This window comes from Rhinolophus ferrumequinum, chromosome 4 (genome assembly GCF_004115265.2).
Source record: "Rhinolophus ferrumequinum isolate MPI-CBG mRhiFer1 chromosome 4, mRhiFer1_v1.p, whole genome shotgun sequence".
Classification (NCBI taxonomy): domain Eukaryota; kingdom Metazoa; phylum Chordata; class Mammalia; order Chiroptera; family Rhinolophidae; genus Rhinolophus; species Rhinolophus ferrumequinum.
The window spans coordinates 100004090-100017462 of NC_046287.1; the positions used below are offsets into that span (position 1 = coordinate 100004090).

The following is a 13373-nucleotide window of genomic DNA, read 5'->3' on the forward strand; positions in this document are numbered from 1 at the left end:
GGTCAGACACAGAACCAGAGGAAGAAGCATGAGTTAAGAAGCATGAAGAAATAAAAGCAATGAAGCAGGCTGGTAATGGGAAGAAAAGTGGGCTAGTGAGCCTTCCAGTTGCCAAGATCGAATGCATTACCTTTTATTTATAGCTTGGTTACTACCAGCGTTAAAAAAACTGATGATTCCAAGTTTGCGAAAGAACAGCTTGGGTGAGGCACTGTTTGAGGACACAAAATCATGAAGATACTGCTGCTTTTTCAAAGAATCTTAGATGCAAGGCAGAAATCTCCATGAGAAGATGTAGTAAGAGGGGGAGAAACTTGGAATGGCTTCTGTACGCACCTGATTTTCCCTGGAAATTGGTGGAGCAAATTTTGTGGACTGAAAAATTTTGGAGTATGAGGTATAGGCTGCCATTTAGAAGGTGCGATAGTACCCATCATTCTTGAAGTGTACCTAGAGTCATATATCTATTATGATACCTAATTTATACCTCACAACAGTACTCTAGGAAGGTAGCCTTATATTGTCGAGAGCCCTAGATTGCACAGCTATTAACAGTTATGCACACCCAAGTGGAAAATGTTGGTTCCAGAACTCATGATATGAAGCCTATTATAAACAAGCCGCTAAAGGGTTAAGAAGCAACGAGGAGGAATAAGACGAAAAAAGAAACTGGAAGAGAGAAGAGTAAGTGTGTTTCTGGGTTGAATGGGGTGTCTTGCATGAGCCCTACAAATGAGTATTTTATCTAGATTCTTACCACTATAAAGCTTAGCTGCTACATAGCCGTGAGTAAGTGGCCATTCATCTTAGAACATCTTTCCAACCTTAAATTACACAAATATCTCCCTCTCCCCCTTCAACAATTGTGACACATTTTCATGGGCAACCTATAGGTGAAATACTTTAGTGTCATTTTTAAATCCAAAACTTTATATTTTCCTGCAAATAAGGGACAAGCAAAAGAAATATTTGAATAGGATTCCCGTAAATTCAGTTGAAATATCAACTATATCGTTCAATTTTACACATCTTTTATCAATAAAGAGTTTGAACCCACCAATTGGCAAAATCTGACAATTCCAAGTGTATACAAGGATTCAGAGCAATGAGTAACTTCCACTACTAGTGGGGATCTAAATGATTATAAGCACTTTGGAAAATAATTTGACATTACTTACTTAAATTGAGCAGGTGCACACATTACACCATCGGTTTCTCATCTGTATCTCTATCTCTATCTTTATCTCTATATCTATTTAGAGAAACTCATGTGCACCAGGAGACCTGTACCAGAATGTTCATAGCATTTCCGTTTGTAATATCAGAAAATCAGGGATAATTTAAATGTCCACTAGCTAAAGAATAAACTGCAATATATTCATAGAATGAAATCCTATACAAGTGAAAATGAATGTACTACAGTTACCCAAAACAACATGGATGAATCTCAAAAATCATAATGTTGAACCAAACAAATTCTCTTTAGGAATATGCTCATAAGGGGCATAAAGAAAGTGAAGGAATAATTATCACAAAGGTGAGGATAGTTCTTACCTCTAGAATGGGATGCAAAGAGAAGTCGATTTTATTAAGGCAAATGGCAATACTCTTGTTTTTTAGCCTCTGCAATGGGGTCTGGATGTTCACTTTATTATTATTCTTTAAACTACAATTAGTTTTATATACTGCTATGAGTATGATGTATTCACAATAAAAGAACATTTAAATGGAAGTTTGACACAACACTTCCACCACTGAAGTAGTCTTATCCAAGCAAACAATATTTGAATCTGATTAAGATCCCAGATCTAACTGCCAATTTATAGGAAATTACATAGGACGGTGGAGTAGATTAAACAATGACATAATAATACAATCAGAAAATTCCAGACCCCAGGAGACTTTATAGAACAAATAATCTAGTTTCTTCAACAAAAATTTGTAAGAAAAAAAAGCAAGCATTGGAGGGATGACCGATAGATGAAAAGAAACCTAACAGATAGATAAAGCAATTGCAATGTGCAATTAAGGGTTTTTCTTGGACCCTGATTTAAGCAAACAAACTGAAAATAAATTATAAAATAATCAGGAAAATATGACTACTGGTTTTATCTCTGACATTTTTATGCGTGATAATGATATTATTATGTATTTTTTTAAATAGTTCCTATCTTTCTATGTGTGCATATGAAATACTTACAGATATGATAAAATTATATGAAATGGAAAGGTTGAAGGGAGAATAGGGAATAACTAATGAGTACAGGGCTTCTTTTGAGGATGATGAAAATGTTCTAAAATTAGATTATAGCGAGAGATGCACAACTCTGTAAATAAACTAAAAACCATAGAATTATACATTAATAGGCGAACTACAGAGCATGTCAATTAGATCTCAATAAAACTTAAAAATGATGTACCGTCTGGAGTTTTCTTCAAAATAATTTAATGTGGGGAGTTTGAGGGGAGGAGTCAAAATTGACCATGTGTGACTGCTACTTGAGAGAAATAAATTTTGATCGTGTTCAATCCACTGGACCTTGGGGTCTTTCTGTAACAACAGCTTAACTTGCACCCTATTTTTATTCCTACCATTTCTGCATATAAACCCGAAGTTGGAGTCATAGTGAACTAGGACTTCAAACTCATTACATTCTACCTGGTTTCCATGTCTTGATACTCCCATGTTGTTTTTGCCTGGAATGACTCATTCCCCTTTCTCACCATTTCTGTTGCCCTTTCCAGTCTGTCTAACTTTTATTCACCTTCTAGATTCATCCGGGACTACTCTACGGTCTCCCCACCCCACCCCAACTGTGAGTTAGGTAGATCCTCTTGTTTCTCACTTCTATATGTAGCACAGTATGTTTGTCCCACTCCAACCCACACCCCACCCACACCCCTCACTTGTACTCACACTTGTATTCCTAGACCTTAATACAATGACCAGCATACAGTATGCTCTCATTAGTCATTAAATATTTGTTGCATGACTTGTTTAATTTTCCCACAGGTTTCTAAAATACTTTGTAATATAGAAATTTTCTGTCATATGCAAAAGTATGGGGAACAATCTAACGATACATGTATCCATCAATCATGATCATTTTGCCATTTGGGGATGGATAGAGTTCAAGAGACAATCTTTGGATAGTCTTTGGAGACAGTGTTTTAAATTAAAAAGTTACTTCAGTGGGGAGGATTTCAATCACTGTGGCAAGCTGGTAAGACGATACTTTGGAGCAGGTTGGGGTTTTTTGCGGGGTGCGGTGAAGGGTCTTCAACTCAGAGCAAGCATTTTTGAAATGGACAGGCAATAAAAGTAATAAAGAATAATTTTTCATTCCCTCCAACCAACACTTATTAAATGCTTCTGGAGGCACTGGAGTTACACAGGTGAGGAAGATAATTCCTATGTTCAAAGAGGTGGATAATCTAATATGGCTTGATAGTCACATAAACAAATACTTGCATCAAAGTGTTACAGGGGCTTTGATAGACACATGTGCCAGCCATAGCAGGGTCCCAATGGAAAGTATGGTCAATTTTCTACAAAACATGCCCTCAGCCTTAGAACCCCGGCTTTACCTCAAGGAAACTCCTCTCCGTAGTCCTCTCAAATGCTACTTATTTTCCTCCAATGCCATGGATGGTGGAGCCAGGAACGTGGGCATTCTTCGAGCTATTCATTGCTACTTACACACCATTACCTCCGTTTTCTTTTCTTATTTTAAAAAGAATATTCCTTTTCTAGCTGAAGTATACATGTTTAATGCACAAAAAATTGGGAAGTACACAGTCATACACAAATACTATAAGTACCAAATAGTAACTATTAGCAATTCGATGTTGGTCCATCTAGTTTTTCCTCTATACATGTATGTATATACAGTATACATATACATGTATAGCATATATATACATATATGCTATTGATATTTAAATTGGTATTTAAAAAATGAGATCATCTTATACATGCTCTTTTATAGCTTGCTTTTCAAAAAATCAAGTGTCCATGTTGATTTTTCTACAAAGTTATTTTTACTCATCAGAAATTCCATCATATGGATGAATCATAATTTATGTAACCAATCCATGTTGTTGGGCATTTTATAGCTCTTTTTATTTTAGTTAATATTCAGTTATGGTTGCAAATTTTAGAGCTTAGTTTTTTTGAAGATTTGGTGCTCAACTTACAAATTTTATTAATAAATCTAATATAGTTTGCTTTAACATTTAAAACACTCATTTTTACTTGTACTTGATTAATTCTCAATCATCTTATGTTTAAATTATTAATTATAAATTCATTCTTAAATCTTTCTAAACATTTACCAAATTTTCTTAAGCATTTCAAACTATAAGTCACACATTTAGTCAATTTATTCCTCTTTAGCAATCAAATACCTAATAAGGTCTAATTAAATTTCCATAGCATTTAAAGAGTATTTACATGCATAATAAGGTAAAATTTATAGATTTAATAATCAAAGTCCCTTAAATGATTAAACTTTGATTATAAATTTAAATATTTCTAAATATTTCATTTAAAAACATTAGTCTAATATGTCAGATTCTCTTAAACATATAAAATATCTCAAATCATGAATAAAACATAGAAACTATAACAATGATTACAAAACGTATTAACACCTGTATAAATATTAATATTTTATATTAATATATTAATATTTTATATTGTTGCATGCCCACTTAGTTACTCTCATCATTCATTTGCACTTATCCACCCATCCAACCATCTACCCTCAAAGAACATATATGCCCTTGCTGCCAATAACTTGGATTACTATGTGCCTGTTCATTGCCATGGTTATACCTTGAAAATCCTCTACCTCTGAAATCTTACATTTCAATACATCAACCAAAGAACAACTCTCAATTACTCCCTGGACTGCACCTTAATTCAAATCTAATTAATTTGTGTGATTAAAAATCTGCTGGGTTAACCTGGAAGATGAGCTTCAGCAGACTCTCAGAGGAAGGAGAGGGAAGAATGTAGTTTGATAGAGAGAAACATAAAGGATCTATTATCAGTCAGGGTGACTGCTATGGATATGGCCATATAGGGAGACCTCAGTGGATGAGTCAGGTCACAATGGGAAACTTCTGTTGGGGTATAGCGAGAGATGAGTTAGTTAAACAAAAGGAGGGGGATCAATTTTATATGAGGGCTTTAATTTGAAATGGGAATTGGGTGTCATTCTCAGTGCAGCACAAGTTTTCATGCCAAGGAGAAGCAGTGGGAAGACTTAAATCTCGCCAGTAACATGGAAAAATCTTGAAGGGTGGCTAGCCATTATTTGCCTATGAACAAAAACATTCCTCAGCACTCTGGCTATGGATTTTTAAAATATAAGCTTCAGAGAATTTTAATGATGCAATCATGATTTTAGGGGATGGGTCATATTTCGTATATTTTGGTGGACCTTTTCCCTCATAAATCATGAACATAATCCTAAAAATCCCAGCACTCCAGCAAAAAGTAATCCAATGTCTTTAGTCAGTTAGGATTACTATATATAGGTATCAAAAATATTTGATTGCATTCTTGATTTATGGTTTACACCTAAAAAAGAGTCACTTTAAAGACTTTCTTTGCTTCAGTCTCAATTATTCAAGAGATCATTAACTGATTTTGGTTCAAGTTAAAATGGTTTGCGACTTAGCTTGTTCCTGGTGGTAGGCAACCTTCAAGGTGGTTCCAAGGATCCCCACTGCCTGGTATTCATGCCCTTGTGTAATAACCTCTACTGATTGTAGGCTGGACCTAATGAGTCTCTTCTAACACACAGAAAATAGCAAAGGGGACAGGATGCCATTTCTGAGATTAGGTTACAAAATGATGGAGGCTTCCATCTTGGCTGGTCCTCTGTCCTCTCTCATTCACTTGCTTTGAGGAAAGTCAGCTACCATCTTGTGGGCTTTCCCATGGAGAGGTCCATGTGGCAAAAAGCTAATATCTCTGGCCAACAGCCAGTGAGGACGTGAGGCTTGACAACAGCCACATAATGTGAGTTTAGAAGGTGATCCTTCCCAGTCAATCCTGAAGCCCTCCATGGCTTTGATGGAAGACTGCGGGAGACTCGGAGCCAGAGGAACTTACTTACGCCACGCCCAGATTCCGGACCCACAGAAACTGTGAGATAACAATTGCTCATTGTTTTAAGCTTCAAAGTTTGGCAGTCATCTTTTAAGCAGCAATAGATAACTAATAGACTCCCCTTTCTTAGCCTATACTCAAACCTTAAGAAATAGATTGAGACATGTATAAAACTTGGGTCAAGCAGGAAATCATTAAAGTCTATGAAAAGATGAAAAGTTGGAGTGTGTTGAAAATAAAAAACAATGAGAATTGATTAGTAATAGTATGTAAAAAATTATGTTTTCATTCTATCAGCTACATACAATTTTCTTTGGGTTGATATTTTTTAGTAAGATGAATGCATTTGTGTTGCTTCATCCACACATCAAACTTTAGGTCCAATGGCACATATTTGTATACTGGTTGGGGTGTGTGGTGTGACTGATGGCTAAAGAAGAGAGTGAGAGCAAGTGGTTTTGCTAATTGAAATTGAAGTCATAGGCTTCTTGAGATCAAGGAATATATAAAAACATTTTTGACTCTATCTCTAAACTCTAGCACAAAGCTGTCCAATAGAAATATAATGCAAGTCACATGTAATTTGAAATTTTCTAGTAGCACATTTTCAAAACATGACAAAGAACAGGTGAAATAAATTTTAATAATGTATTTTCTTTAATCCCAAATATCAAAATATTATTTCAGTATGCAATCCACATATTATTTGGATATTTCAGTATATTTTGCATGGAGTCTTCAAAATCTGGTGCATATTTTACACTGCCGTTACATCTTAATTTTGAAAAAATGCTAAATTTTTATACTTGAACTGCGTTTGCATTTCATAAACTTTAGAATTAAAAAAAAGTAGATTTGCATACCCAAACTGTTGTAAACATACTTAAAAGTTTTCCAATAACTGAATTGAGTATTGGTTCTTAAATTTAAATTAAGGTTAAATAAATTAAAAAGTTGACTTCCTCAGTCACACTCACCATGTTTCAAGTGCTCAGTAGCAACTGGTTGGTGGCTATTGTGTTGCGTACTGGTAGAATCGCTCTAGTAGGAAGTAAGTATTCCATAAATGGCTGCTGGATGAATGAATTTTGCAACATTATTTCACCACCTACATTAGCCATGAGTTAAACTGAGAAAAGGCTGCTTGGAATTTCTTCCAGAAAAAGAATTACTAGCAAAAATGATCAGTTAGTATCAACCAGAATATTTTCAGTCTCACATGGTTTTAGCAACGTGAAAACCCAGCATGCTCTTCGCAGTGGAGTTGGAATCTGAGTCATCAAGAGTCCCTTTGAAATATTTAAATTATTTGATGACACTCACTTATTTGTACTTTGGGCCCAGGATAATTTGGCGATTTAAAATTCTCCACTACTAAATACGGGGATGAAAATCAGAATGACTCATGAATCGTGAATGGCAAAAAAAAAAAACCCAAAAAACGAAAAAACATTTAAAGAGTTGAAATGACAAGTAACTTTTCAGAAACATTTCAACCAATATTACCTTCACATCAAAAAAAATTACTACACTGATTTTGCATATTTCTAAAACCACACAGATTCCCCCCCACACACATGTTCAATCTTCCATGGCTTTAGTGAAATAGATCAGAAGTTTACATTTTAGATTGGGGTGCAGTGTTCCCCTTGAAAAACTGTAAAAGACTAATAGTAAACACATGCTATTTCTGGATATTTAACAGAGCGGTACAATAACAAGTCCAGAATGTTCATTTTATCAGTTATATCACCTGGGGGAAGGAAACTACAAGTATTAATAGACGTTACGAAGCTTAGACTGAGTTTCCAAATCTGAACAGAGGGTCAAGGCTGAGAAAATGTAGTGGGGGCCCTGGAGACCCCTGTCCCCACACCTGCTGACTGGCCTGTGAAGTTGTGCCCGCTGCAAGTTTTTGAGACATGAATCCTTCACTCTTCCTGAAGACACTTTGCTTGGAAATAACCTCAGCTGCTCCAAAAGTTGATGGAAATTTAGATGCACATGGTACCAGTGGAAGACAACACGTGGGGAGCACAATGGAGCGAATGAGGAAGTAGAGAGCCAGTACAGTGGGAAAAGACTATGGGAAAGATTGAACTGCACAATCAGAAACACTGCCCGGGGGAAACATCTTCACCATGGCAACGGATGCCTTTGGTTACATGGCCAGTGAAGAATTCAGGTGGGTGACGAATGGCCTTCAAAACCAGAAGCACAAGAGGGGAACGTGCTCTAAGAACCTCTTTTGCTGAGTTCCCCCCATCTGTGCACTGGAGTGAGAAAGGCTATGTAACTCGTGTGAAGGATCAGGGTCTGTGTGGTTCTTGCTGGGCTTTTAGTGCCTCTGGTGCCCTGGAAGGACAAACGCTTCGGAAAACTGACAAACTTATTGCACTGAGTGAGCAGAACCTGGTGGACAGCATCCGTCATTAGGGATGCAATGGTGGCTACATGGATTATGCCTTCCAGTATGGACAACGGCGGCCTGGGCTCAGAGGAATCCTATCATTATCATGCAAGGGTTGAATTCTGCAAATACAAGCCCGAGGATTCTGCTGCCAATGACACTGCCTTTGTGAACATCTGTAACCAGGAGAAGTCCCTTAGGAAGGTAGTGGCAAATGTGGGGTCCATCTCTGTTGGTATAGAAGCAGGCCAGGATACCTTCCAGTTCTAGAAAGAAGGCCTTCATCATGATCCAGACTGTAGCAGCGAAGACCTGGATTTTGGTGTTCTCGTGGTTGGCCATGGCATTGAGAGAGCAGACTGGGTAACAATAAGTGTGGGCTTGTCAAGAAGAGTTGGGGTACAGATTGGGGCATGAATGGCTACATAAAGATGGCCAAAGACCAGAGCAACCATTGCGGTATCACCACCATGGCCAGCTATGCTAGCACTCTGTGGTGATAAAGAAGGGCTAGGTTGAGAATAGACTACCCAAAGAAGAATTGTATCTTCAAACTGGCTAGACCTATTGAATGGGATAAAACACTTGAATCACTGATGATCCAAGTTGTGATTCAAATTCTGTGACATTCTACACTGGTAAAATGTTAACACTTCTTTAATTCCTGCTGTAAACAGTTTTGTGGGATTGACTTGCCTAATAACTTACAAATTTTCATATTTTAAAAGGATGTATAAAGTTTTACCTTTTAAAATAAAACTTAATTTCAAAGTAAGAAGCAAAAAGGAAAATGTAGTGGGTCTTTGCTCACTCTCTTCCCTTCCTCCCTTCCTCCCTTCCTCCCTTCCTCTCTTCCTTCTTCCCTCCCTTTCCTTCTTCCTTTCCTTCCTTCTTCCCTCCTTCCTTCTTTATTTTCTTCCTTTCTATAAATTAAAAACCAACCATACACACTCACACACACACACACACACACACACACGCATCGTTACTAGCTCCAAACATTTTTTCCCCTCAATGATAGCAACTCTCCATCCACTCTCTAGTCACTTCATAATCATGTAGCTTTTGTCTTTGACTTTAATTTTGTTTAGCTAGACAGGTATATTTTTCTCAGTTTTCAGCAGGCAATTTATATACTTTCCAAGAAAAATATTTGTTGGTTGGGGGATCAAATTAAAAAGGTAGACAAAAATTTTTCTTTTAAAAATCTAAATCTAAATTCCCAGAGATTTTTTTTATGTGGAAAAACCAGAGACATGGACAACTCTGAATCAGAAAGTGATTCAGAAGAGCTGGGCTCTAAAAATGAAGAAATTTAGGAAAAATTAGGCAATTAATTTTGCTTTTGTTCTCCTTTTTATGTATGCCAAGAGTGTACACAGTCAAAAACACAAACAAACTATGTCTAAATAAGTCTAAAAGAGTTCTTACAATGAGTATAAAAAATTCTAAATGATAAGAACACTTTTTTCCTTAGTATTACATAAAATAACAGTGTATCTTAATCGCACCTTATATTTGATGAAATATAAGAATCCAATCCAGATAGTAATTTTGAATATAAAGATCTTCTAAAATATATTGTATGAATGAAGTTGTTATATATTCCTATAGTTTAAAAATATTAAAATGCTTAATTATAGAATAATATCTGAAAGTTATTTCTTTGGAAAGTCAATATTTACTAAATAGACTTGACAATAATTTGAAATATTGTAGGGGTAAAAATTATGTCCTAAAATATTTCTATTAGCTTACTTAGCATTTACAATTCCATGCTCTCTCCTCTCTCCCACAGCTCATTTTACCTCCTAGTGAAAAAAAATTCACTGATATGGCCACTATTAGATCTGATGTCCATTCACAAACTGTATAACCATGGCAGGCCACAGCTTCCCTGTTTCGTCACCCATATGGCTACTTTCAGCTCTAATCATGTTTCTAACTCTAAAAAGTCTGAATTCAACTGATCGTCATTATTATTAGGCTGAGAAAAGGCAAAATATTTGGCATTGAGATACCTCACAGACAATAGTGACATGAAAACCATACCAAAAGATAATAGGAGCAGAGATGATATTCTTCAAACCCTGTTATAATTTTAGTAGGCTGGCTCTAATTTTAATTAGCCATTATATTGTTTACTCATTAACTTGACAGATATTTATTGAAAGCTTTTTGTACACCAAGCACCGAGCTAAATAGGAACAGTCCTTGCCCTCATGGAGTTTATAGCCCAGTAGGATAGACAAACATTAAACAAATAACTTATCATTATAAATTATGATGTATGCTAAAAGGGAGAAAGTAGAAGCTGCTAATGAGAGACTACATAATGAAAACCTAATTTATTTTTTTATTTTTTTATTTTTTTGAAAACCTAATTTAAAGTGGATGGTAAGGGAAGGCCTCTCTGAGGAGATTTTAACTGAGACCTATAGAAGGATTTGCACAAGTTAGTTAGACAGAGTGTGTGTGTTGGGGTGGGGGGTTTGCATTCCAGGCAGAGGAAATGGTTTGTACAAAGACCTTGAAGCAGAAGAGTTTGGTATGCCAAGGAACTCAAATAAGGCCAGTGGGGCTATACTAACAGGAGATGAGGTAGAGTGCGTATCATATCATTCAGGGCTTTGACGGTCATGCCCAGGATTTTAGATATATACTGAATTCAACAGGAAATGTTTTAATGGGGGTGCGGTGGGGTATGACTTGATCCTCCAGTTACAATTTTTACTTTTTATTTTTCCCCAGCCATATCAGGATATAGTTGACATATAACATTATGTACGTTTAAGGCACACGATGTGATGATTTGATACATGCATATGTCATGAAACGATGACCACAGTTAGGTTAGTTAACACATCCATCACCTCAGATAATTATGTTTTTTGCGCGTGTGTGGTGAGAACATTTAAGATGTACTTTCTTAGCAATTTTAAAGCATATAATACAGCATTTTTAACTATAGCTACCACATTGAACATTAGATCCCCAGAACTTATTCATCTTGTAACTGGAAGTTTGTACCCTTTGACAATTTATGTTTTTAAAATATTGATTGGCTGCTATTTATAGAATGGATTCCATACGATAAAGTAGGAGGCTAACAGAATCCTCTAGGAGAGAGGGGATGATGATCTGAACATGGGCCCTGGAGGTGAGGAGGAAGAGAAGAGAGTAGATGTATTTTGAAGGTAGAGTGAAGGGAGTTAGGGAGAAGTGGTGGTCAGGATGACTCCCTAAGAAAACTGGGTGTTTGGAGATGCCCTTTACTAAGATGGAAAGGCCAGCAGAGGAAGAAATTTGGAGAACTAGTGAGAATGCAGTTCTAGACAATGTATGATAGAAATGTCTGTGAAAATTTAAATGATAATGTCAGGTAAGCATTCTGACATACATGTCAAGAGGTCAGACTGAAGCTATACATTTGGGAGCCACCAGTTGACAGATGTTGTCATTGATTTCTAGTTTAATTCCACTGTGATTAGAGACTATATATGAAGTCTGATGAGTAAGTTCATGAACTCATCCTAGAAAAAGTGCTACATACCTCACTATGGTCACCTTCAAAGTACTCCCCTTGGGAAGCTATGCACCGATGCTAGCCTCATCCACCTTTCAAAGTAACTTGGGAACTCTTTTTCTGGAATGGCCTTCAGAGGTGTCATCGTATTACCCTTGATGTCCTCAATGTCATCAAAATGCCTTCCTTTCAATATTTCCTTTATCTTCAGGTAAAGAAAGAAGTCATTGGGGGCCACACCGGTGAGTAGGGAGCGTGTTCCAATACAGTTATTTGTTTACTGGCTAAAAACTCCCTCACAGACAGTGCTGTGTGAGCTGGTGCATTTTCATGATGTAAGAGCCATGAATTGTTAGTGAAAAGTTCAGATTGTTTTCATCTAACTTTTTCATGCAGCCTTTTCAGCACTTCCAAATAGTAAACTTGGTTAACTCTTTGTCTAGTTGGTACAAATTCATAATGAATAATCCCTCTGATATCAAAAAAGGTTAGCAACATCTTTTTGACTCTTGATTTGGACTGATGGAACTTCTTTGGTTGTGGAGAATTGGCTGACTTCTACTGTGTACTTTGATGCTTTGTTTCAGGGTCACATTGGTACACCCATGTTTCATCACCAGTGATAACATGGCCCAAAACATCGTCTTGCCTCTCCAAAAGGTCTTGGCAAACTTCGACTCTCCTTTGCTTTTTTCCATTGGTGAGCTCCCTCGGGACCATTTTTGCACACACCTTTCTCATGGTTTGCGTCTCACAGTCAGCTGACGCTTTTGATGCACAATTCAATGAATTTTTGCAATCTTTTCATCAGTTCTTCTTGTTACTGGTCGCCCTGACCGCTCTTCATCAGTGACGCGTTCTCTCCCCTCAGAAAAACATGTAATCCATTTGTACACTGCTGTTTTCTTCATGGCATTATCCCCATAAACTTGGACTAACGTGTCCCTGATTTCATGTCCACTCTTGCCAAGTTTAACAAGAAATTTAATGTTTGTTCGTTGCTCTAATTCAAGCTCAGACATTCTTGTGACAACACTCAAAAACACGCAACAACAATAATGAACGCCACTCAGCAAGACACCACTACACCTCGACACGAACACAGCTGTGAGACACTGATATACCAAGGTTATGAGACCTTACCGAGGTGTTTGCACAGTGCTGCCAATATAAACTCATGGTGGCAAGTTCGTGAACTTAATTGTCATATCATTCATAATTTCAATTCTTTAGAATTCAGTGAAAGCTGCTTTATGGTTCAGCATATGGTCAGTTTTATAAATGTTCTGTATGCACTTGAGAAGAATATATATTCT

General features: G+C 36.7%; 1 pseudogene; it reads left to right on the forward strand.

Annotated features, from left to right (window-relative positions):
• Positions 1 to 8043: 8043 nt before the first annotated feature.
• LOC117021229 (cathepsin L1-like) lies at positions 8044 to 9031 on the forward strand (annotated as a pseudogene).
• Positions 9032 to 13373: the final 4342 nt, after the last annotated feature.